This window comes from Lissotriton vulgaris, chromosome 5 (assembly GCF_964263255.1).
Source record: "Lissotriton vulgaris chromosome 5, aLisVul1.2, whole genome shotgun sequence".
In the NCBI taxonomy this organism is placed as follows: Eukaryota; Metazoa; Chordata; class Amphibia; order Caudata; family Salamandridae; genus Lissotriton; species Lissotriton vulgaris.
In genome coordinates, this window is record NC_141693.1 from 1,655,078,979 (window position 1) to 1,655,105,922 (window position 26,944).

General features: G+C 44.2%; 1 protein-coding gene and 1 long non-coding RNA gene across 2 annotated transcripts in view; one reads left to right on the forward strand and one right to left on the reverse strand.

Moving 5' to 3' along the window:
* LOC147716913 (uncharacterized) overlaps nucleotides 1–5,221 on the forward strand; it is a 133,678-nt gene extending 128,457 nt beyond the window's left edge. Inside the window, exon 3 of the long non-coding RNA XR_015296051.1 lies at nucleotides 5,153–5,221. This is a non-coding gene — a long non-coding RNA (uncharacterized LOC147716913). The remainder of the gene's footprint in view (nucleotides 1–5,152) is intronic.
* Nucleotides 1–26,944, reverse strand: part of LOC147716912 (acid-sensing ion channel 2-like) — a 1,907,803-nt gene that overhangs the window by 1,351,426 nt on the left and 529,433 nt on the right. The window lies entirely within an intron of this gene.

Consider the following 26,944-nt stretch of genomic DNA (forward strand, 5'->3'; position numbering starts at 1 on the left):
TAGCACACTACACCTGAACCTGTAAAGGATTAGTGTTGAAAAAGAGTATAGTTTAATATGAAAGTAATTTGAGTGGTGGATAGATTATTCAGTTATTTGGATGGAGCAGGGTAGCGGCGGGATAGAAGAGAGAAAAGAGGTTTGCATTTATATAGCGCATGGTACCCCTAATGGGGTTTTGAAGTGCTATTTTGGCAAGTAGCACGCTACTCCCAGACCCATAAGGTACAATATTATCACTTTTCTGAGGTATAACCTTGAAGAGTTAGTCACTTTTGTATTTTTTCATTTCTGAAGTCAGCATTGCCAACCTTGCAGTAAGAGTCTATTAGTGCAGGTTTTATTGTAATCGAGTTATTTTAAGTCTGCTTTGGCTACAGTGAGGTGACTTGCCTGATAAAGCAGGGCACCAAGATATATCACTTTTATCATACAACCAATATATCATCTCCCTGGTGGTCCCTAATTAGGAAACAATATCTCCATAACATGACAGGGAAAGAAAAATAGGGAATTGTAGAAACAGGAAAACAAATGCAAGTATCTATAATTTTTACTGTGGCTTGCAGGAGCATGCCAAGATTATGCAGTTAACACTGGCTGAGGAAGCCTGAATCATTTTTCATGGGAATTCAGTGCGTTCCAACTAATAGTAGCAATAACCTCTTGTTTTAGATGGATTGTATTGTTGATGGTGTTTATTCTTATGAATCTGAACACTTATTTCAATGAGACACATTTCTCAGCTCTAAAGAACAATCTACAGGGAGCACAATCTAAGTATTTACAAAAGGCACATTATCTGTAAAGAAAACTGCATTTGATTAGAGAGGCCTGACAGTACAAATGTAATATATCATTTGTTCTCGCTCACTTGTGCAGAGAAAATTAAGTGACTTGTTTCCCACAATATTTCAGTTACATGGAAAGGCAGACTATTTAGTTCATGTGTAAATGCTAAAACGCAATTACCATGTGATGTTATATGATCTTGAAAAGACAAGGTGTGTGGTGGGAAGGACACTTAGAAAAGCTTACAAGATGTTGTTCTGGAAAAAAATATTATTTTAAAATACCTGTCCACTCTGAATACCTGTTTTGTTGGGACCTTTTGTGAAAAGCACCCTCCTTGAAGAAAACCAGTGCAATTTAGGGAACAACTGGAAAAGACTTGGGTGAGAGAATTCAACAAAAAATGCTTTCGAGGTTGAAGATGTAGTGGGGACATGGGCCAGAGGGTGCTCTTCAGTGGATTGTGTTAATTATGGCATTTGTGTCTGATATGCTGAGCTGTTTCCCTGTAGTGACTTGGCGGCGGTCTCCGTGGGCATGGAGAGGCTGAGGAGGTCAGTTGGTTTTGTGTCCAAGTTCTTGTATATGTAGATATCCTATGGTGGAAGTGCTCTGCTAGGGCGTTGCAGAGTTCCTGTGAGGGTGGGATCAAGTATTCAGTGGCTACGGGGCAGGACAACTCTCTAACATTAGTGAAGAGTTCTTTGGTATGGTTGGCGCTAGTCTTGATGCAGTCTGCAAGGGCTTTCTTTTTCATGTCTTTGAGTTGATGGTGGCAATTGTTGAAGATGGCTCGGTCTATGTCATCTCTGCAGGTGCCAAGTGGACAAACGGGGGACCTTTATAGGATCCCACTCCAGCTGCACAGCCATATTTGTAGTTGAATGAATCCAATAAATAAATGTTATGTTTCAACTCTTTGTTTCATCCATTATTTTATTCAATTATTCTTCTCATTTCACTTTTCCACTTTGTTGATTTATTTTACCCATTTCCATGCTCAATGTAAGAATATTTATAACCAGGAGGTGTTTCCACATGACACAACATTTATTTAAAATTCACCCAATGCATTTTGGGAATGATCCATTCGTCAGGGGTATCGTGCCATGATGCTTTAAAGACTATGCATTGCTCAATCCTCACCTTGCAGCGCATTCATTGTTCATTGTGGAAAAAACCTCCTGGTTATGAATATTCTTACATGAATCAATGCATCGTGATTTATAAAGTGCGGATATTGACCTGATCGGATATTAAGGCACTTGCAGGTCCATGAGGCTTATTCGAACAGACAGGTCTATTCACTGCTACGCCATTTCAAAAGGAAAATATGACAAATATCGATACAGATGCTTCTATCTTCTGCTTGGTCAGCATTAGAACTCACCTATGACCATTCAATACATTGGGCATTTGAATGCCACCTGGATGCATAGGACTATATTTTAACAATTTGTGGCCTTAGCTTGGTACATGTGGCTGTACTAAACATAAGACAAAATCTGACTGAATAGCTTGGTCATTGCTTACTGTAGATTTAATAAGATACATTATCAATAAATGAATCATGATTTATAAAGTGCGGATATTGACCTGATAGGATATCCAGGCACTTGCAGGTCCCAGAGGGTTATTTGAACAGACAGGTCTTGATGGCCATGCGGAATTCCAGAAGTGAGGTGATGGTCCAGAGGGGCGTGGAGAGGTTATTCCAGGTCTTTGCTGTGATGTGGGAAAAGGAGCATCCTCTACTTCTGCTGGAAGTATGGGGAAGTGTAAGTGAGTCGGAGTGTAATCTTCACGACAGTTGGGGCAAGTTAAGGCATTGGTTAATGTAAGAGGTTCCTTGGTTGTGTAGATCCTTGAGTGCGTGGGTCAGCAACTTGAATTGGCATCTCTTCTGTACGGGAGCGAGTGGAGTAGCATGAGGAGTGGTGTAATGTGTGTTCTTGGTGGAAGGCAGAGGATGAGGCTGTCTATGGTGTTCTGTATGGTAGGAAGTCTCTGAAGGCGGTGTGGGGCTATTCCTACATTGGTTTGGCATTGCCATAGTCCAGGTGGCTGATGATGAGGACCTGTGTCATTGTGCATCTCGTGTGTAGGGGTGGCCACTTGAAGATCTATGTAATATGCGCAGAGTGAGAAAAGAGGTGGAAGAGATGGCGTTTACCTGTGATTTCATGGTGAGCTTGTTTTCAATGATGATTTCAAGGTTTTTGGTCGGTCGGAGGGAGTGGGTGCTGGTCCTAGATCTGATGGCCACCAGGAGTCATTCCATGTGTTGCTACTGTTGCGAAAGATCTGACTTCCGCCTCTTCTGGGTTCAGCAGCAGGCAGTTGTTCTTCATCCAGTCAGCGATGTTTATCATGCATCTGTGGAAGTTAATTCTAGTGGTAGTGGGTTCGTCGGTGAGTAAGAGGATGAGTTTGGTGTCGTCTGCATAGAAAATTATGTTGAGACTGTGGAATCTGCAGATGTTGGTCAGCGAGGTCATATTTGTGCTGAAGAGAGTGGGGCTGAGGAATGAGCCCAGGGGGACACTGCAGGTGATCTACTTGGGTTCAGCGATGAAAGGTGGAAGGTATATCCTCCGGGTTCTTCCAGTGAGGAAGGAGGTGATCCATGGGATTTTGTCTCCTTGGATGCCGATGTGGTGGAGTCTTTTAATCAGCGTGTAGTGGGATATGGTGTTGTAGGCTGCAGAGAGGTTGAGGAGGATCAAAGCTGCTGTTTCTCCTCAGTCAAGGAGGGTTCAGATGTCATTGGCGGCTGCGATCAGCGTGATTGTGGGGCTGTAATTGCTGTGGATGCCAGATTGGGAGAAGTAAAGTAACTGGTTCTGCTTCAGGTGTGTCATGAGTTGATTGTTGATGATCTTTTCCAGGACCTTCGCTGAGAATGGAAGCAGGGTAAGCATGGGTGAATTTTGCGGATTGGTGATCCGCAAATTCGCATGAATTTGGGGCCAAAAATCAGCGAACTCGCAAAATCCGCGAATTCGCAGATGTTTTATATATGTGCAATTTTTTTGTTGTCCCCAGTGACCATGTGTGTGTTATGCCATTGTGCCGAAGGGCACAGGGTTCCCTTGAGTGAGCTGTCCATCATAGTGGGTAAATGGCGGGAAGACGGTGCCCACTGCTAGTGTGTGGGCGGGGCCAAATGGGCGGGCTTGTATGCAAGTTCACATGCATCTTGTGTGTAATGTCAGAGACCAATCAGAGCAGCAGACGAGGAGAAGGACACAGGAACTACACAGGGATTGATCTCGTGAAAGTGAAGGATGCACTTTGCTTCCTTCACTTTCATGAGCGCAATCCCTGTGCAGTTCCTGTGTCCAGGAACTTCTTTCTCCTCATCTGCTGCTCTGATCGGTCTCTGACCTTTTTTACACACAAGAGGCATGTGAACTTGCATACTTGTATGCGAGTTCACATGCGTCTTGTGTGTAAAGGAGAGATGATGATGAATGTTCCTTCTTGCGGCCTGTTGGAGCAGTCCTGGTGAGTGATTTCATATCCATCGGTGATCACTGTGGCAATGTCTGGGCAGATGTGGGGATGAGCCAGATCTCAGTGAGGAAGATGAGTCAGGTGCAAGGGTGGCGATGAGGTCTAATAATTCAGGGGAATGCTTACGTAGGGAGGGTGTGTTGAGAAGGGCGCATGCAAGTTTGTATTTTTGTTCAAGTGGAGTATTCGTGGTGGGGCTGGTAGTGAACTGGTGTGTGTGCAACGACAGGTGTAGTGGCAGTGGGTGCAAGTGAAAGGTCCTACGGTGGAGCGTGGGTCGAGGCAATGGCAGTGTTTGTTGGGGCATCCAGGGCCGAGAGTGTAGAACTCAACGATGGTATATCTTTGGAGGGTGGGAGGGCCAGGGGTTGTGGTACTGAGTGCGCTCCAGGCTTGGACAGGCACAGACAGGCTTGCCTTTGGCATGATTGGTAGGGTACGACCACACGTTTCTGAACATCTTACAGGCAGGAAAGAGAGAAGTTATGCAATCTCCAGTATGCAGTTCTTTACCCCAGAGAGCATGTTGAGTGCCATTTGAAGAGCACAACATTTATCTTGGGTGGTGTAGAAAGAGTATGCGCACATCATGCATATGAGGATGCAAAACATCTCCCCTCATATGCTTTAGAGGAACATTTTGCACATGAAACCAGGAAGAAACGACTAAACCTTTTATTATTTGCAGGTTGGAAACTGAATACTTTTGTATAACAGTATTGTGCTATGAAATATTCTAAAATATTATTCTATATATGGCGCGTTATCCTTTGTTGATGTGTGTGAATGTATACTCATCAGCCTTTATTTCATTTCTATGTTTCTTTTGTCTTCCACTCTGCAGTGGTTCAACTCCCGAAGATTCTAATTTGAGAAAAAACATGAATAAAACATGCACAATGAAAGGATGGTGAAAATGGAATTATCTGGCAGGGCTCAGATATTGAAAGAATAAATGATAACGACTTTGACGTTCAGATATAATGACTTGCTAAGCCTTGACATACGGGATATGAATGTATGATAATAAAGAAATGTTCTCTTTTCTTATTGATGTTCTTAGAGCTCGATGGATTTTCCAGTCTGTAGTAACCTGTGCTCTCTGTATGTGTACCTCTCGAAAAACAATTGATGTCACTCTATTTCATTCATCTGAAGCCAAGTAAGAGATGATTTTATTTTTCGGTAAACACTCGGAAACCTCCTTATGGAAACGTATCCAAGACACAATTTGTGCTCACTCTGTGTGCTTGGAATTAAATGCCTGTAGCATACCCTACAAATGATATGAAACTGTAGATGCATTTTACACGTTCGTTGCTAACTCGAGGGACATTTGAATTCCCTTCATATGTGCACTCTATTTGTAGACCTTTCAGTCTCTTATCTTCTAAAGTTTTAATTGTATTTATTTACGTACGTTGTTTCATAGTACCGTAATAGGATCTTGCATCCATTTCAGGGTGTCTTCCTAAAAACAAATCCCCAAAAATAAAACGTGGTTTAAAGAAGGAACATTGTGCACCCAATTTTATCTCTGACTTGACTCACTGTCTTCCGGCAGTGGATCAGGGTTAGCCTGAACGTTTTCATCATAAACATCATTCATTCATGTGTCCTCTCAGTGGACGCCGCAGTCACCAGAAGTTAAAGGGAAACCAACCATTGGTTGTCCTCTTAGATAACGATCTGGATTTCAAAGCCCAACTCAACACAGATTTTTTTTTGTTTTTTTGTTGCAGTTTTATATAGCGCGAACTCGCCCCAGAGGTATTGGAGCTCTTTATATGAGCACCAGTTATGGTACACCAGGATTCATTCATGTTTTGGTAGGCACGGGGAAAGTACGCGATTTGCCCAGAATCACACAATGTTGAGCCGACGCCTAGGCTCAGACCTGGGGGCATATTATCAAGACAGGTGATAAAATTATCGCCGCATTAGCGGCAGCTAAAACGGCAATAATTGGCTTGATAATATGCTCTTTGGAATTCCAATTGAAGCCCATGTTAAATGTGAAGGACATCTAACATGAACTTCAATTGGAATACCATAGAGCATATTATCAAGCCCATTATCGCCGTTTTAGCTGCAGTTTTCTGCCGCTAAAGCGGCGATAATTTTATCACCTGTCTTGATAATATGCCCCCTGGTTCCCCAGGTCCAAAGTCGGCAGCTCTGACATTACACCACATCATTTTGTTTTTAGATTAGACAGCCTGCTTCGATTTTCTACCCTTGAAAAAAATCCTCCGATTTCTTCCCACTAAAACAAAATAGTAAGTGAATTGAAAATAGCAAAAAACCTGCAGGAGTTTTCAGAACATTTGAAGATAACAGAACATTTCAGAACATTTGAAGATAACATGGCTAGCGTAGCTTGTTCGTTCTGGTCTAGCGTGGATCTGAGATCTTTCTCAAAGAGGAGGCCCAGGTATTTTATGGATTTTTTTTGCCATGTTAGTCCTGATTCGCCTAGTACAGTCTTTGTGGTGTGTACATTCAGGGGCTTGCATTCAGATTTTTCTCTATTGAGTTTGTATCCTGATACGTGTGCATACTGTTCTATGGTGTCCATGAGGGCTTTTATTAACTTCTCTGGGTTCTCGGTTATGATAAGGACGTCATCAGCATAGGCTGCTAGCTTGAAAGTTTCCCCTCCAATTGGAATTTCCTTAATGTCTTTGTTTGTTCTGATCATATTGAGCAGTGGCTCTATCACTAGGAGGAAGAGGGCTGGAGACAGCGGGCATCCCTGTCTTTTACCCCGTTCTTGGCAGAGTAGTTCTGATGTTCCGCCGTTGACTACAACGTGTGCCTTAGGTTCATTGTATAGTGCCAGGACCATCCTCCTGTAGTTAGGACCAAGTCCAAATTTCTGCATACACTGGTCTAGGAATGGCCAGGACACTCGGTCAAAAGCCTTCTCTGCGTCCAGGGCTATCATGACTGCGGCGTTGTTGCTTTTAGAGGCGTCGTTGATTATGTGGCAGAGCAATCTAGTGTTGTCATGGGACATTCTGTTTTTGAGGTAGCCTGCCTGCGAGCAGTGTATGAGTTTGGGCAGGTGTGCATTGAGTCTGGTCGCTAAGATTTTCGCATATATCTTGCAGTCTACATTTATGAGTGAGATCGGTCTATAGTTCTTGGGGTGATGTGTGTCCTTGTCTTCTTTGGGTATAACTATAATGTTGGCTTCTGCCATTGTTGGTGTCATGCGGCCGCTGTGGACGCAATGTGCGAACACTTCTGTCACCGTGGGTTTAAGTATTAGTAGGAATTGTTTGTAGAATCTAGCTGTGAATCCGTCTGGGCCTGGGGCTTTGTTGTCTTTGAAACTAGCTACTGCCCTTTCTATCTCATCTCTTGTGATGTCTGATTCCAGTGTGTCCCGCTGGGTGTCGGTGAGTACTGGTGTTTTGATTCGTTCTAGTAGTGCTTTGCCTCCATCATAGCCTAGGGTGGTGTCTTTTGTGTAGAGTTGCTCGTAGAAGTCTCTGAATGCATTGAATATTTCCTTGTTTGCTGTCTGGGATTTGTTTTTGCTGTCTCTGACTGCTGCAATCGAGTGCTGTTTCTGCTTGCCCTTGAGGTGGGATGCTAGTGTCTTCCCTGCTCTGTTGGTGGTACATAGATTTATGGCTTTGTACTTGTTAATCCATGTTCCCGCCCTCTCACTAAGGATTCTGTTTAGCTCGTACTTCCTTTTTGTTAATGTTGTGAGGGTGTTTCTATCTTTTAAGTTGGCTATGTGCCCTGTTTCCAGGTTTTTGATCTTGTTTCAGATCCCTGATCTTTTTATTCCTATCTCTGTTTAGTCTGCTTTTAATGCTGAGAATTTTCCCTCTGACTGTGGTCTTTAGGGCATCCCATAGGATGTTCCTGTCCGTGTCGGGGGTGTTATTGATCTCAAGGGATTCCTTTATTGCCATCTCTATTTCTGCCTTGGCTGTTGTGTTCTTGATTAGGTCATCGTCAAACCTCCACCTCCGGGTTGGCTTATCGTTGTGTTTGCCTGTCATCGTCAGGCTGATGTGTGAATGATCGGAGATGGTTCGTGGGCCTATCTCTGTTTGGTCTATGAGGTGAGTGTGTGTATCTGATATTAGGATGTAGTCTATTCTGCTGTAGGAGTTGTGTGGGTTTGAGTAGAACGAGTATTCCCTGCCATCTGGGTTCTGAAGTCGCCATGGATCTTTGAGTCTGAGTTTCGTGCATAGATTCTTTAGAATGTTCCCTCTTTGTGATACTTGGCTCGGTCTATGTGGGTGTCTGTCGATAGCTGGGTCTAGGACTTGGTTCATGTCACCTGCCACTATTAGAAGTTCTTCTAGTGGGAGGTTGTCTAGTTGTTCTCCAACCCTATCCCAAAAGGGTCTGTCTTCCGTGTTGGGGCCGTAGATATTGGCTACGTGTATCCTTTCTTCCCCCCTTGACAGACTAGTCACTAACGTTCTGCCCTCATCGTCCGCCTGTGAGTTCTCCAGTACTAGTTTTGATTTCTTGGGGGAGGGTGGAGACGGTTAAGATGATGCTCACACCAATAGTGAACTATATGCTCAACATGCTCCCGCTGATTAATACAGTGCACTTCCACAAAAAATTGGATAAACCGATCAATACCTTCCTGTGGAAAGGAAAACAATCCAGACTCAGCCTACAAAAACTCAGATTAGCCAAGGGCCTGGGGGGCCTTAACATAACACATTTCAAAACGTTCCAAACTGCATGCATAGCGAAACAAGGGCTCTACTGGCTCACCCCTAAGCAAGACTACACCCCGGCATGGCTCTCACTAGAGAGAAGTCTACTAGAGGGCATGGAGCCCATCGCCCTCCTCACTGCATCCAAACACCCCGCAATTAAACACAACCCCATACTGAGGAACACAAGAACAGCACTCCTCAAGATAGATAGACTATTGGACACAAGCGTGAGGAACACTCAGTGGGAGTCCATATGGTACAACCCTAGGATCAAGTACAGAGACAGAACACTAGACATGCACTCGTGGTACAAGCACGGCATTTCTACAGTAATCCAACTACAACCCCAAAGCACATACACCACTTTTGACTCACTCAAGGGCGAACACAAACTAGACAGCATCGAACTATACAACTTTCTGAAAATCAGGGTCGCGATTAGCAAAGCAGGCCTGAACAAACAAACACCCTCAATCGTGCAATACGCAACCAACTTAAACAGAATGGGGCACACCTCTACAGAGCCCTAAGTCCCAAGTCCACCAAACTCAATAACAAAGTCACAGCCTACTGGGAATCTTTAATAGGCAGGGAGCTTAGGGAGGAAGAAAAGTCCGACCTCTGGACATCCACGTCAAGGAAGAAAGTGACAACCACCCTAGACCAAACAAAATTCTGGCTGATACTCAAAACATATTGGACCCCAGCCCGCCTAGCATCCATAGGACTCTGCAAAAATGACACTTGCTGGAACTGCAACAAACAGAGAGGTGATCTAGCACACCTGATCTTCCACTGCCCCAAGGTTAAGAATTTCTGGCACAAGATAGGCGCACTGATAAATGACATAACAGGCACCGCACACCAGTTTGAATTCCACAGCCTTGCCACAGGGTTCATGGACCCCACAATCAAATCCAGAGAAGACAGAGACCTGTTTGACCTTTTACTATCAGCAGCGGTCAAGACAGTGCTGAACAGCTGGAAGGATACAGGGTAGGCCTCTTTCCAAACATGGTTCAACTGGGTAACCTTCATAAGGGGAGCAGACACCATCACGGCCAAACACACACCGAAGACACACAAACAATGCGAAATGTGGCTCTCCCTGGACAACTATCTGTCCTCGCACAAGCCGCCGTAGCCACCGCAGCAAGCAACGCTGCTGCGGAAAACCCCGACTAGATCACCCGCCAATACCACAACCAAACTGCGTTCTGCCCACACCTCCTATACTGAGCTCCTTCTTCCTCTTTCTCTTTCTCCTTTCTAGCCACGGAGGGGGCGAATAACAAAGGCCGAGTGAAGGACAATCGCACAGGCCACAGGACAAAACATAAGAAAGAGGATAAACCTGACCACAACCGCATGGAGATTTGGGGAGACGGAGGGGCAACCAACCAAGATGCAACCCACAAGAGTATACGAATCACAGGACTCAATGCCAAGTCTGAAAATATTAGGTGCCCCCCCGACCCCGGGGCGTTTTCTTCTTCCTCTATGTCTTTTACCTTACTGTTTCCCATGTTTATGTTCCATGTAAATATCATTTTTTTTCAATAAAAATTTACAGAAATCAAAAAAGAAGATAACATGGCTAAGGAAATGTGACCATGTGCTGCCAGCAGGGAGAGCCATAGACTGAATGAAAAGTGTAGGTAAGATGTGCCCTATGCAGATACCAGCTGAATGTATTTTTTATACGGAATGACAGACATCCAATTTAAACTATCTGTGAAGGATTTTCTCTTCTAACAGATTTTTGAGCACACAATCCCCAAAAAACATAACAAGAAAAACACACACATAATACATGAATCCCAGTTACAAGATTTAGCTCAAATTATTCTTGCCCAAAGCATTTCACCTTGATCTATCCAGTCCTACCACCAACAGAAAACTCCTTCATCATCTACACCCTAACCCACTCCTATGCACGAGTATAGTTCACTTAGTAATACTTAATTCTTTTAATGTTTGTTTATTTTGGAGTTTTTCCTCTTAAAACACAATCCACATAAAAATAATCACACAACATAATTTCAAACTGCGTTTAAGAAAATTTACAACAATAATTGTAATGCAATGTGGATGAACTATAATTCATTATGTAATATTTTAAAAAGTATATCAAATAAGTCTATAAAAACGATTATAAATATTCAAGCAACTGTCCATAAAATACAGAATTAAGCACCCTTGTTAGAAACGGGACCCTGGCCGGCCAAGACTCGCGTCGAGGTCAGTCAGGGATCACCATTTCTAAAGTCAGGGCAGGGGAGTCACACACCAAGGCAACCCCCACTCGCCCTCTAGGTAGCGTGGCGCGAGCAGTCTAGGCTAAACTTGGAGGCGGTATGAGTTAAGTATTTGCGCACGCACCCCAGCAACAACACCCAAGGCCCACCACAAAGAAAAGACTCCACACAAGGCTATATATCAAAAATAACCTTTGTATTTATAGAAAACAAAACACATTAGATAACACAAACTTTACAATGTGCCAGGGGCACGGGCAGAATTTACAAGGGGAATTATGTACAGGACAGGGCCACATGGACCACTGTCAGGGGTAGGCACTTGTTAGGTAATAATACTGGTAGATATACACTTATGTTGTAAACATAGAATGAGTAGCACCAAAATTATAAAAGCAACACACATCCAGTAATCACTGGAACAGTAAGGACCTCCTACGCAACCCTAACTCACTGTAGGTAAATCACGCAGGTAACTAGGACCTAAGGAAGGAATACCAACACCTAAGCAGTTCACTCTTAGCAAAGGGAAGGAAACCTAACATGAACCATCAACAATCTACTATGCAGGTCACATCTAGCATAATGGATAAACATAAACCATCCTCTCTGCAGGTCACATTTAGCCAAAGGGGATAACCATAAGAATACCTAATCAGGTCACTTTTAGAAAAGGTACAGGTTAGAACACATGCGCAAGAATTATATCAACAACAAATTACAATGCGCGGGGTGCACAAAGCACAACACTCAAAAGGTCCCTCAGGCCAACTGGCCTCGAAAGGGGCGGAATGCCCTGAGTCTCAGTGTCAGGGGGGTCTGCGCAGGCAGCACAGAACACAAACCTAAACGTGGCAACTGCCCACTAAGTGCTGGACAGTTGTTAACTACAGATGCACAACGTTGGAGCCAGGAGGGCTCAAGAACACAGTGGGGAGACACAGTGTGGGAGCCTCGGGGCTACAACCAACTGACTGCCTGTGTCCCCCTAGAGCCTCTCAGGGGCTCGCAAAGCAAATGGGCTGGGAATATAGAGCTTCAGCGCTCTCGAAATAACAAAAATGCCCCCAGAGCATCTCTCAGGGCTCTACTCGATGTGGGCGATGAGCCTCTAGGGCTCAAGAACAGGAAATGCCCTGAGCCTCTCAGGGCTCCTCACGACTGTGGGCAGGGGGGGGGCCCTCTCGGGGAACCCCCGAACAACTGGAGAGCCACTCGGGGCTCGACGAACACTGAGGCCGGGTTGGAGCCTCTCCGGGCTCCTGAACGAAGGAATGGCCACGAGCCTCTCTCGGCTCCTTCACGAAGGAATGTGGTGCACGTTGGAGCGGCCCTCTCCCAACGGGGCCGCTCGAGGAATAACCACGAACACGCACATACCAAACTCGAGCATGCACTCCCCACACATCAGGAATTACTAGGGACACAGACATTCCCCATGCATCCCTATGGGAGAGCAGGCCAGCCTAACTACATGCACGCACTTTACTCTGGGACACAGAGAAAAAGTGCGCACAGACCAGAAAATCATCCACGCATATCACAGATAAAAAGCAAAAAGATTAGGGGTGAACCTGCCATAAGGGCCAAGTCCAACAACCCTCAACACTGGCCAATAGTTTTCTCACTGCAACTTCTAATCAGCGGAACAGACATCCAAAATCGTGAGAAAAAGATAATAATAAATACACTTGTGTCACTACTAAGGACCTGATTACAATGTCGGGCCTGACACAACCATTACAAGCCGGCCTCACATGGTGTGGTCGCATACTCCCATTTCTCTATGGGAGATTGTGCTACGGCCATGAACTAGCTGTAGCACAAGTTCCCATTGAAAAATTGGAGATTCTGTTAAATATCTGCACCGCGTGGCAGGCCACTGGAGGTGCCTGCCATGCGGTGCAGGGTTTAACAGGTGTGCACATTAGGTACCCCCTCGGTCCCCAACCTGAGGCCGTGGATAGATGGGGTTCCTGCTAGGGGACCCCATCTATCCACATCTATCGCTTTTCGACAGGCTTTCCATGTCGGAAAGCCTGAAATGGAAAGCCTGTTGGAAACTGAAGCGGAAATGCCATCCTAAGGGATTACGTTGGGGCCTCCAACTGGCCGACGGGCGTCTTGAGCCTATCGGAATCCAGCCGGAATGACTGGGCATTTTCAATTCCGACCATCTACGTTGGTTTTAGGCGGTTGGAATTAAAGCCGGAGATGTCGGTTGGAAAGCCTCCAACCTGCGGTCATAGGCTTTCTGATCGACATCATAATCAGCCTCTTGTACAGATCCTTCAGCACAGTGGAACCTTCCATTTTTTACTACGCACCATGTAGGCCCTATAAAAAAATAATATATGAGCTACTGGCTCTTCTTTTTCACAGCAGACGGGGCAAAGTGCAGAGGCCATGAGAACGCTTTGACCATTTTTTACAGAATACTTTTTATTTAGGTTGCCATATCTGGGTTGTAGGAAGAGTTTTTTGCTGGGGCGGTGGGGGGGAGTGTCTGAGGCTATAAACTTCTCAATTGAGGAGAAAGGATTAAATTCACAAAACATTTGATTAGACCTTCCTGCTTGCATTATCGAAATTTCCATCTCGTAGTTCTGAAGGAATTCTTTATTAACAGGTCTAGGTAAGGAGCTCAAGTCCTCAAGTTGATGCCAAAGTCTTTCAAGACCCATTTATGATTGGAAAGACTTTACAAAACACGCTTTGGAATCTTTAGACAGTCTGGCTGCTTTCAAACCTCTTGGATCAAGACCATAATTGGTGCCAATATAATAGAGGTTGACTGCATATTTTCAGGCCTAGCTACTTATGAGCCAAATCTAAGCGGGTGGGGATTAAAGGAGTTTTCTGTGGTAATGAAAGGAGGGATCATACAAATCTGTTCTCTGCAACTGTTAGCATGTTGCAGTTGGAGTAGGCCAACATTTCTGCATCATAAAGCGCATCCCCTTGAGCCTTCATGTTATAGATTTTGATTGTTGGGCATATGGCCCTCTTCTGCGTGGCATTATACATCTTTACTATATGGAAGAATAAAGAATTAAGCTAAGTTCACTTTTCTGCATCTGGGGAAGCCAAGATAACCCGATGGAAAGCTTAATAACCAGCTTTACAGATTCTGCTGTGTGTCCGAGGTAAGCCTTTGAGGGAGAAAATGTTCAGAAAGGAGGCTTTACAGTTCTGCTGAGTGTTCGCGGTAAGCCGTTGGGGTAGAGAGGTCGAGGAGGATGAGGCGAGGCATTGCTGTGGAGGGGTCATGAGATAGTTTCAAAGTCCTAGGGGAGACACGACTAGAGCTGCCGCCTGGTGGAGATGAGAGCATCACGTAATTGCGTTCGGGAAGGCACGGTTGAGGTAGAGAGATTTTAGGAGGCTTTTGAATTTTGAAAAGGAGGGAGTAGTTCTGATGTTGACTGGGATGGCATTCCAGATTTTTGGGGCGTTTCCTGCAAAAGAGCGGGCTGCAGTCTTATGTTTGCGTGTTTTTAACGGAATGAGTAGGAGAGAGATGGAACTCCTGAGGCTTCTTGCTTGCTTTCTTGAGCTTGGAGGCTAAGTATTCTGGTTTCCCTGTGTGCAGGGCTTTGTGTGTGAGGCATGCAGTTCTGAAACTGACCCGCATTTTGATGGGGAGCCACTTTAGATCTCTGAGCACAGGAGAAATGTGGTCAAATTTCTTGATTCCGGTGACCATTCTGGCTGCAGCATTGAGGGTAGTTTTAGGCGGGGCTAGGTGAGAGTGAGCTGTCCCAAAGAGAACTGTGTTCCCACAGTCCAGTCTGGATAATACCAGGGCTTGGGTGGCTTACTTGAGGTCAGAGGCAGGGATGAGGGGTTTGATTTTTGTTAAGGAGCTTCAGATTGAGAAAGGCGCTCTTGGCGGAGTTCTTGATGTGATTAGACATGGAGAGTTTGTGGTCAAGGGTGATTCCCAGTGATTTGACTGAGGTTGCCAGGGTGAGGTTTCCATTGAGGGCATCAATAGCTTTCAGCCATTCCATGATTTGCGGGTTTTCATCCTTGTTAGAGATGAAGAGGATCTCGGTTTTGCCCTGATTGAGTTTGAGGTGGTTCGTTGCTAGCCAGTCTTGGACTTCATTGAGGGTATTGTTGAGCTTTTGAATGTTGTTAAAGGAGGAGGTTTCCAAGTAGATCTGAGTATCATCTGCATAGAGATGAAAGGGGATATTCGTTTTTTTCAGAATGGAGGTGAAAGGCTCCATATATATGTTGAACAGATGAGGGGAGAGAATGGAGCCTTGAGAAATGCCTCTGTTAACGGGAACGAGATCGGAGGCAGAGGATTTTATTTTTACTCTTCGTGAGCGGTTTTGGAAGAAGGAGGAGAACCACTGAAGGACCACTTTCTCTGCGCCTGCCTGTTCTTTGAGAGCTTTGATGAGAAGACTGTGGTCTACAGTGTCAAAAGCGGCAGATAAGTCTAGGAGGATGAGGAGACAGCAATGGCCAGCATCGAGGGAGTTGAAGATGTCGTCCATGATGTTGAGGATTGCAGTTTTGGTGCTGTATCCTTTCCTGAACCCAGATTGGTGTTGGTAGAGCAAGTTTATGTTGTCAATATGTTTGTTCATTTGACGAAGGACACATTTTTCGAGGACTTTGGCAAGGAAAGGGAGATTGGAGACGGGTCTGAAATTATTCAGGTCGGTTGCGTCTAGGCCTGGCTTTTTCAGAAGAGGAGTGACTTGGCCGACTTTAAGGCAATCCGGAATGGTGCCAGTTTTTAGAGAACTGTTTTTGATTTTGCACCAAAGTGGAGCTAGGGAGAGTTTCTGCTCTTTGACCATTTGGGCAGGAATGGGATCGAGGATGTGAGAGGAAGGCTTGGAGGAGGAGATAAGTTTGAGGATTTCCGATTCTGAGATGGGGGTCAAAGGAGGACCAGGTTGTTGCTGGGCTTTTTTTGTGAAGACTTCGCTTGTTGGAGAGCGGTCTTTTTCTGGGGGAAGATGGTTAAGGTCCAGAGAGAGTTCAATAAAGTAGATTTTTTCACTGAAGAAGTTGTCGAAGTTGTCGCATAAGGTTTTTGAGGGATGGACGAGGGATGCTGTAGGCTTGGACTTTGTTTTTTAATGATGTCAAAGAGTTCTCTTGGTCTGATTTTGGCCTGATCCAACAGGTTTGCAGAAAAAGTTGGATTTTACGTTGTTCATATTTTGTTTGTAGTTTCTTCTTGCTGCTCTGAGTTCCTCGTAATGGTTGGAGGAGGGGTCTTTCTTCCAGAGGCGTCCGGGGGGTTCTGAGTTGCCTTCATTCCTCATTAATGTCCTTAGATACATATGTCCAAATTTTAAACACCATGCACCCTGCCCTGTAATGTTTTAGGGTCTGCCTTAGGGGTGACTCATAAGTATTAAAAAGAAAGGTTTATGCCTGATGAAAGGTTTAATTTACCAGGTCAGACTGTCTGTTTAAAACTGCAGACGGCAGATAGCTTTAAACCATGCACAGTGTACGTTGACCACCTTGTTTGCAGTGGAGACATGTGCGGCGGGTGTTGTCCAAAGGGTGAGCCTGTAGGGAGGCATTGAGTCTACAGGTCCTTGTGGTACCCCGGGTAAGGTTACCACTGTATCAATAGTCTAGATTCTGCTAAATTTTCTGAGCATTTACCTGATCATCTCCTTCGTTTCTCAAAAATGCCTGATTGGATTTACAGCAAATCTCACAAAGCGGTAACTTTCTAATAGAGTGCAAATTTGTAATTCTGTACAGCCATTTTTCTGTAACACACAGCAAACCTTCCCATGGGAATAAAAAAGGGAAATTTCACTTTTGAGAACCCCCTTTTTCCTGGCCTCAGTTGACAGATCACCTTCAAACCTTTCCATGAAGAAGCCAACGTCCTGCAGTGTAACATACCTAAAATGGTCTGTGTGTCAGCTATCTGAATTCTAAAGACTTTGTGATAAAAATACTAGGCAATATAGGTTGCATGGTAATATTGCAGTCAAACTATTACCTACAGCCCAACCTATACCTTAGAAAATATAACTTGCTGAAACCTTAATATCTCTACTCCTGCCCATAGCGTATTATTTTTATCCCTACCTATAGTCTAGTGCCCCATACCTCCCTACATACTTCTACTGCAACTCCTGCCTATACATCAGTACATCTACCCCTGACTATACTTTATTACTTTTTTTATACCTTGTCTTAGGTCTGAACGCCTTAGGATGGTCTTCCTTCAATCTTTTTGCCTTACTCCTCCATTTTTACTATTCTCATTTTGTTGGCTTCAAGATTTTGCATTTTATCACTACTAAGTAGTTATAAAGTGTTTGTTCTCTCTCCTCTAAACATAGTAAGATTGGCTTACACCCAATTAGCCCATTTAATTTACTCATATGTCCCTAGTAAAGTGATAATAAAATGCTACTAGTGGGCGTTCAGCACTGATTGTGCCAGCCGTTTAAGTTGCCTTTTAAACATGGCTCAGGCCTCCCATAGCAGACTGTATGTGCAGTTTTACAATGCCATTTCGACCTGGGAAAATAAACCTTTCCCAGGCCTAAATATTCCTTTCTAATACTTATAAGTGGCACATGAGGAAGACTCTAAATGTTCATGGGGCAGGGTGTATTGTATTTTAAAAGTAGGACATGCATATTTAAGTTTTATTTGTCGTGGCAGTGAAAACCTCCTAAAGACATTCATCACTGTGTCACAGCCTATCTTCTTGTTTGTTGGCATTAGGTTACCTTATTACATTTAATAAGCGGTAACTTTGGATTGGGAGCAGATAGAGATATGCTGTTTATACTTTATTATCATTTAAAACCCTTTTGAAGGTGAAAGTCAGAATTTAAGTTACAACTAAAAAAAAGACACTTTTAGAAAGTTGACATTTTGTTGTCCCAACTATTTCTGCTAACTGCCATTGTCCTCCGTCACAGGACTGTGAATGTCTCTGGTGTTGGGGTTTGTGTACTCCTTCCAAGACAGTGACACAAAGAAGGCTTATGAGACAGTGACACAAAGAGGGCTTATGAGGGGACAGGATAAGTCATCCTGACAGGATGGGGAGGAGATGTGCCCAACGTCACTTACAGATCAAAGGGCTTTGCTTCCTGCACACACAAAGGCCTGCCTTGCACATTTTGTCACCCAAGACTGTTTGGAGCCTTGACAGAGGAAGGGAAATACTTTCCAGAGCCAGAAGTGCCAGATAGGACAGGTTGTCCCCCCGCACAAACGCTGGCACAAGGCGTATAAATTGAACCTCACGGAGCCACTCATCAGAAAACTGCTTTGCTGCTTAAAGTACTACCTTGCGGTCTGAAAAAGAAGTCTGGACCTTCATGCCTTCATCCAAGGCTAACTAGAGTGACTTCAAAGGTCAGTTGGCTGACTGCCTGTGTGAGCTACAGGGACACACCAAGCTTGAGAGGCCTGCCTGCAACAGACCAGCTAACCTACTGGAACTGGACCTTCATGAGCTCTGCTGCCCTCTGCTGGAATTCGTGCTTAATCCCCAAGAGTTGTCTCCCTAGGCCTTGTACATTAGGCTAGCATCAGAGTGTACTCCTCCTAAAGAAATGCTGAAAACCCTCACTTTTGGGTGCATTCAAGCTAAGACCTTCGAAGCAAAGTAACAGTGAGACCTGCCCTTTGCAACCACAACAACAGTTTCCAGAAACGGATTGCCAATGCAAAGCTGCAGCAACAACCATCCAAGATGTCCAAACGATTCTTCGCACTACTTCGATGACCGTCCTGACTCTTTCGACATTAACAGAATGTTGTATTCCGGAAATAGAATGTAACTTTTCAGTGGACTAACCTTGTCTCTTTAAACGACCTTCGCTCCATTGCTGTCACTGAACTTGGGACTTTCCCTGGTCTAGCGTGACCAGATGACTGTGAGTGGTGCTTTGAGCTTTTAGGTGATATTTTCACTTGCAGCCTTATTCATGAAGGCTAAATCGGCTCGCAAAGGGCCGGATTCTGAGAATCCGGCCCTTTGCGAGTGCGATTTTTGCATTTGGGATTCAGCATCCCAAATGCAAAAATCGGTAATTGCTAAATCGCTAAATTGCGAGGAATTACATTTAAGGAATCTCTATTTGAGATTCCTTAAATGCAATTCATGAAGCATTTTAAAATTGCGAAAATGCAATTTTGGGCCGCTATTTACCGAGAGGTCAGACCTCTCGGTAAATAGCAAAAACTTAGAAAAATGCTTTTAAAAGCATTTTTCTAAGTTGCATGTTGCACACACACATGTCCTTTGGACATGTGTGTGCGCAACACCTGTTTCAATTTGCATTTAAGGGGTGCTACAGGGTGTCCTTTGGACACCCCTGGCACCCTTTAAATCGCTATCTTATTTGCGAGTAGCAAATTGCTAATCGCAAATAAGGAATACTCCCCATGCATTCCTATGGGCCTTTTGGCCCATAGGAATGCATGGGGAGTTATTCCTTATTTGCGATTAGCAATTAGCTAATCGCAAATAAGGAATCAGTGGGAATCGCAGTTAATATTGCGATTCCTACATGATTACCGTTTTGCGAGTCTCAAATAGCGATTCCTTATGATTCGCTATTTGAGCCTCGCAAAACGGCCCGATCATGAATCAGGCTGTAAGACTTTTAAAACTGAATTTCTCCACTTCCTCTGATTTGATTTTTCTCATTACAGTATCATTTTATTTCTTAAACGTTCCTCTATATTTTAAATTGCTTTGGAATTTTTCTTGTATTGTGGTTCCATTTCTGTTAGTGTGCTGCATAAATACTTTACACATTGCCTCTAAGTTATCCGAGGGTTAAGCACACATTGTTTTTTTTGCAGTTTAATATAGTGCTTACTCAACCTGAAGGTATCAGAACGCTTTACAAGAAAACCAGTTGCGTTGCAGATGGACACATTCATGTTCTTGTCAGGCATGGGTAGATTAAGTGATTAACCCAGAATCACAGGAGGTTGAGCGCCCCTGCCGAGACTCAAATCTGGTTCCAGAGCTTTGAGGTTTACCGCTCTCGCCATTAGACAACATCCTCTCACCCTGAAAAGGATTGTGGTTGTTGGGGTGCTGCCTCAACCAATAACCCAATTTTTTTACAATCAGACACTCGTGTTCACGAAATGCAAAGAAATATTAATTCACATCTTATGAACAGACAATTTTAAATCTACAACAAGTAGATCTGATCTGTATAGATTTTGATGTTAATGGCTTCCACCCTCTGTGAGATTCAAAGTAAGAATACATTTATGCCATAAGACTGACAGGACCAGTGCAGCAATGCTGCATGACAGTGTTGTGAAAGGCGGGGAAAGGGTTCAACCGTTCCAACAAGAACCCAGGTACAATAAACATGGTTGCATGCACTGTAACAGTATGTGCTTCTCTGTTAAACTTATAAGGGGCAGTTTATTAATATCTTATGTTCCACTTTCAATGAATGCGCAGAGAGCATAACACTACACATTTTTAAGTTGGCACATGTGGTTTAATTTTAGCAGGTCTTAGTTGGCAGCCTAAATTCCATCAGGCCAATAAAGAGCAGGGCACAAGACACATTCTGTAGATGCAACTGTCCACCTTTCCTTTTAGGTTTGAGAAAAAAGACACTAGAAAATTACTAGTCCACATGTAAACTGTATCTAATTCTTCCCACTGCTGCTGCCCAAATTACTGGAGAATGTTTCCCAGAACTTCAGAAGCAAATGGTCAAAGTGGAGATTTTGTTTTGTAAACCAAATAAATATCCATGGCACATTGGGAACTGTTGAAGTTGATTTTCTGGTTGGCAGAAGAATGCAACCTGTCCAAACAGGAACCACAATCCTAGTCACAGTGCGTTTTATAGACATCCTAAATTACCCTCTGCTCACCCTCTGGTAGCTTGGCACAGAGGAGTCAGGCTTAACTTAAGAGGAAATGTGTGACGTATTTGTGTAAAAATTCAAACAGTAAAACAGTGAAAACACTACACAAAAGACACCACACCTGGTTAGACAAATAAAGCTTTATTTCATGAACAAATCAAGACCTAAATGACAACAATTCAATATGTATAACTGTAGTTATGAATTTAAAAATAATAAACAGAAATGTAGTGCTTAAAAGCATAAAGCACGTGCTAACCCGGGTCAAATACAAAAGTTCAGCCAGCTTGCAATGGAGCATGGGTCCGAAACAGGGAACAACCTTAGCACACTGAGACAGTATCTTAGTTAGTGTTTGCATCGAGGACAAGATGCGAGACGCAGAGGAGGTGATGCGTCAACGTAAATCCTTTATCATGTTGGCAATGCATTGGTTCTGATCTGCGCAAGTCAGGGATACGTCATCGTTGAACCCCAAGATGTAGATGATGACTCATTGTTAAGCCACGCAAGTTGAGGATGTGTTGTGAAATCGAGGCGATGCACCCCACTTACGACGAAGCAATGTCTACAGTACTTTTGGCGGCTGTGATGCATCGAGGTAGGTGTGTTGGTTCCAAGCTGTGCAGCAACAGCGATGTGTGGCTTTTTACTAGAGCAGCACATAATGCTCACTTCCAATGTCACAGGACTGGGATGGCATCACTTGGCAAGGCAAAACTCTAAGATGGCAGAGTCCAGGTGCCACATTTGAGCGGATTGAAGTTTTTGATGTCTCTGGGATTTCTAACAGGGGGCAAGCCAGCAATCCTTGGAGTTATTTTGGTTCTGGGTTGTAGAGGTGCAGGTCCACTCCTTCTCACTTTCATGCAAGAAGGGCAGCAGGTCACCACAGCAGAGCAGGAGTCCAGCAAAGTTATAGTCTTTTCAGCAGCACAGCAGTCCTCCTTCCTGGTAGAGTATCCACAGGTCCAGACGTGTACTGAGTTGGTGGTGTTAGTGGTCATGTACTTACACTCAGTTATGCCTTTGAAGTAATAAAGTCTCCAAAGAGAGGCCTTTGAAGTGTACAGAGCCCATGCCCTTCCTGCCCTGCCTCCAGACTCATTACGGGGGTATGCAGCACTTTGCGTTGGGACAGGACATAGCCCATTCAGGTGTATGTGTTATTCTGCTCAGGATGGCCCCTCAGGTTGTGGATGACCCATTAGCCATACCTAAGCTCCTTTTGTGTGTGGCTGTTTAGAGGGAATGCACAAAGCCCAACTGTCACCCACCCCAGAGTTTATAAAAGTGGCATCTTTAGAGTTATAATTTAATATCTAACTGCACCATACATTAGGATTTTAAATTGTGATTCCAGGGACACCAAACGTGGGGGTCCCATCTTTTCCTAATTAGAAATTACACTTATAAGAGGTAATAAGGTAATCCCAATGTTAACCTATGGGAGAGGTGGGAATTACTGTAGTGCAAAACAAACATAAGAAGCTTTCATTACCAGGACATGTAAAACTTGAAAGTACATGTCCTCCTCTTTCAATACACAGCCCCCTGTACTTGAGCTATCCAGGGCCTTCCTTAGTGGTTACTTATATGTATTAAGACAGAAGGTTTGGGCCTAGCAAGAGGGTGAAATTGCCAGGTCAAAATGGCGGTTTAAGATGACACACCAGGCTCGTCTGAGACATGTTTAAAGGGCTACTGAAGTGGGTGGCACAATCAGTGGTTTAGGCCCACCAGTAGCATTTAATTTACAGGCCCTGGGCATGTGTGGCAGCCGTGGTGTGTACAGGTACAGCGGTGGGGTTGAGGGGCCGGGTAAGGGGGGATTTTGAGGGATGATGCAGAGGGAAAATTAAATAAATAATACATTTTCCATCTGCAACAGCCCTCGAATTCCCCGCTTACTCGGCCCTACCACCCCATCGCTGTTACCTGTACAGACACCGGTTGATGTGCAGTGCACTTTACTAGGGACGTATAAGTTAATTAAATATTCCAATTTTAAATAAGCTAATGTTATCATGTCAGAGAGCATGTGCACATTATCTCTGGTTAGCAGTGGTAAGGTGCCCAGAGTCCTGCACCAAATCCAGCAAAATCGAAGTCAGCAAAACAGTCGGTCAGAAGGCAAAAACGTTAGGGGAAACCATTCCAAGAATGCCAGGTCTCACAGGAACATTTTGGCAAATGTCCTATTCCAGACCATCTGCCTTCCATGTCTGTCACAAACAGACAAATAATGCATCAGAGTTGTGTCGCTACTAGTATAAACGGGCAAAACTCATCATTCACCGTTTTTTTTTTTTTAGTATATTCCTCATTGTCTTCACACTCTAAAATCAATCCCTCTGTTTCACCCCTTACATTTTTGAGAGGGACACAGCTCTCCTTTTCTAGACATTGTAAAGGTGTATACATCTGATTTAAACCAGGCACGACTCAGTTAGTGTTTTTAGCCAAAATGTGTGATTAGATCAAATATCATTAATAGCGGGCAGAGATGCGAAGGAAGTATGTAAGCCTCTGCACATTATGACACGTGGTAACACGCCTAAACCTCAGTTTAACTACTAGCACTGCTGTACTATAAGCCTCTCAATTGTTACTACTATCAATGTGACACTAATGCAGGCCAGTTAGAAGAAAAATATCAGTGCTTGTATCAGTAGTGCAAAAATAACAGTTGATGGACAGAAGGCAGAACAATGTCATACATTCACCCCAGTACAGAGATCTGGGCCTAAATCCATCATTTTTTTGCACTCCACACCACCCCAGTTCGGACATGGCCATAAGCAAATCTGCCTTGACCCTGTGCCTCATGGAAACAGTCCAGCCCGAACTGCCAAGCCATGTCTTTCCTGGACCGTAATCAAGCATCCTAGGACCGGTTTCTGGCTATCAGCCGTCTTCAGCCAGGATAGCTTGACTCCAGTGGTGTGGAGAGCATGGGACTAACGTCTGAGCATACCCATTCCACTCGGGGTGACAAATGCAAAAATAACAGTTGATGGACAGAATGCAGAACAATGTCATACATTCACCCCAGTACAGAGATCTGGGCCTAAATCCATCGTTTGTTTGCACTCCACACCACCCCAGTTCAAACATGCCATATGCAAATCAGCCTTGACCCTGTGCCGCATGGGAACAGTCCAGCCGGAACTGCCAAGTCATGTCTTTCCTGGACCGGAATCAAGCATCCTAGGACCCGTTTCTGGCTATCAGCCGTCTTCAGCCAGGATAGCTTGACTCCAGTGGTTTGTAGAGCATGGGACTCAAGTCTGAGCATACCCATCAAACCGGTCCTCGGTAGCTTGTTTCCGGTCCAGGGAAGGCATGGCTTGGCAGTTCGAGCTGGACTGTTCCCATGAAGCACAGGGTCAGACTGATTTGCACATGGCAATGTCTGAACTGGGGTGGCAGAGTGGGCTAAAGAACGGTGATGGATTAAACCCAGATCTGTTGACTGGGTGTGAGTGTTTGATTAGTTCAGATGCTCCGTCCATCACCACCCCCTTTTGTACCGCTTTGTTCGCCATAAGTTGGCAGGGTATGCTCAGACGTGAGTCCCTTGCTCCCTTTGCCACTGGATTCAAGGAAGCCGGGCTGAAGACGGCTGTAATGCCAGAAACCGGTCCTCGGTAGCTTGTTTCCGGTCCAGGGAAGGCATGGCTTGGCAGTTCGGGATGGACTGTTCCCATGAAGCACAGGGTCAGACTGATTTGCATATGGCCTTGTCTGAACTGGGTTGGCAGAGTGGGCTAAAGAACGGTGATAGATTAAACCCAGATCTGTTGACTGGGTGTGAGTGTTTGATTGGTTCAGATGCTCCGTCCATCACCACCCCCTTTTGTACCGCTTTGTTCGCCATAAGTTGGCAGGGTATGCTCAGACGTGAGTCCCTTGCTCACTTTGCCACTGGATTCAAGCAAGCCGGGCTGAAGACGGCTGTAATGCCAGAAACAGGTCCTCTGTAGCTTGTTTCCGGTATAGGGAAAGCATGGTTTGGCAGTTCAGGCTGGACTGTTCCAATGAGGCACAGGGTCAGACTGATTTGCATAATGCCATGTCTGAACTGGGGTGGCATAGTGGGCTAAAGAACGGTGATGGATTAAACTCAGATCTGTTGACTGGGCGTGAGTGTTTGATTGGTTCAGATGCTCCGTCCATCACCACCCCCTTTTGTACCGCTGTATCAGTAGTGGTCATCATATTTGGAATTATACTGTTTGCCACTTTTTGTTCCTTTTTAATTTAGTGTTTAATTTTATAAACTCTGTGAAATGAATGTACATTTATATATATGTTATTGATTGTTATGTCACGTCAATAATGTAATACATGTTGTTTTTAAGATGAATATCTATTAAACATAACAAAGTTTTTTCATATTGGATTGTACTAGTGATTCCTTGTCAGCACTACCTTCCCTCTTACTTTAGAATTTGTTGCCAAAATATACACATTGTGGTCATCATATTTGCCATTTATTGACTATAATATTTTTCTTTAAGTTCTCACAATATCGATATTAGGTATGGTGACATTTTCATAAATGCATCAAAGTCCTTGATATAATATAGATTACCTATGAAGAGGGACAATGTATGAACACATGGGCACATTGGTGTGCACTACATTTTTTCAAGAAATTTTAACAAATATTTGTTTGTTAAGGTTCCCTCAAAGTGACTGGGGGAGTTATGTTGTTTGAATTTATATGCGCAGATGCATCCATATTGCCATGTATTTGTATCTAGAAAACATATAACACATTACAAATAAATCCTTTAGAACTCGATTGTTTCAATATGGCACCGTTGGAAAATAAATTTGGTATTTGAGCAGCAAAATCAGTCTTTCTAGAGAATGATACTATATGTACTGGTGCATGTCTTATACAGCATGAAAAATGAACCTATAAACTTGGAAATGTGATATATTATACATGGTCCGCAGGTGGCGTAAACTCGTGCTTCACCTTGGGCTCATGAATACACCATGTCTGATTTCCGCTGAATATGGAAGAAAAAATAAGGAGTCTGTCACACATGTCAGAGAGTTTCCAAATATTGACTTGATTACATAAATACATCATAATACAGTTCTCAACAGAGACATCAGTCTTATTAATAATCAAGTTGTGCTTTGCATGTCTGGGGACGGTAGATTGCTCCCCAGAGAGGAAATGTATGCGTGAAGGGAATGACTGAGTTCATTTTCACTGATAGCATCAGAAAAGTCCCTTGACACTTTGACAGCAAGATTCATTTTAGCTTCCTCGTGCGTGTAGAGCTGTAGTGTAGGTTTGCTCTTAGTTTTAACGAATTTGTCCCAATATAGTATGTTTTCATTTATTTGCCTGATTAGGTTTCTGCAGTTGCCTCTGTAGTCTCCTTTGGCTTGAACTAGGCAGGGCTAGCAAAGCACTTATGGGCAGATGTGCAAGCCCCTTGTGCCTCTTTTACGCCACCGTTACGTCACTTTTGTGACGCAGCAGCGGTGCAAATACAGCGCCATGGTGCGGGGTACTTACAACGTGACGCATCGGGAGATGCGTCATGGTGTAAAGCCCTGCGCCACAAGAAGGCGTTCCTGCGCAGGGGGGGGGGGAGTTCTGGTACAGGAACGCCTCCTAAAAGTGGCAGAGTGAACTCTACAAGATTTCACTCAGTCACTTTTAGGGCCATGCTGAGTCAAAACCCTGCGCCTGCTTGAAGCAGGCGTAAGGATTGACGCAGCATGTTAGAGATAGGGCACCCCGAACCTTGCTGGAGCTGCGTCGCGCTT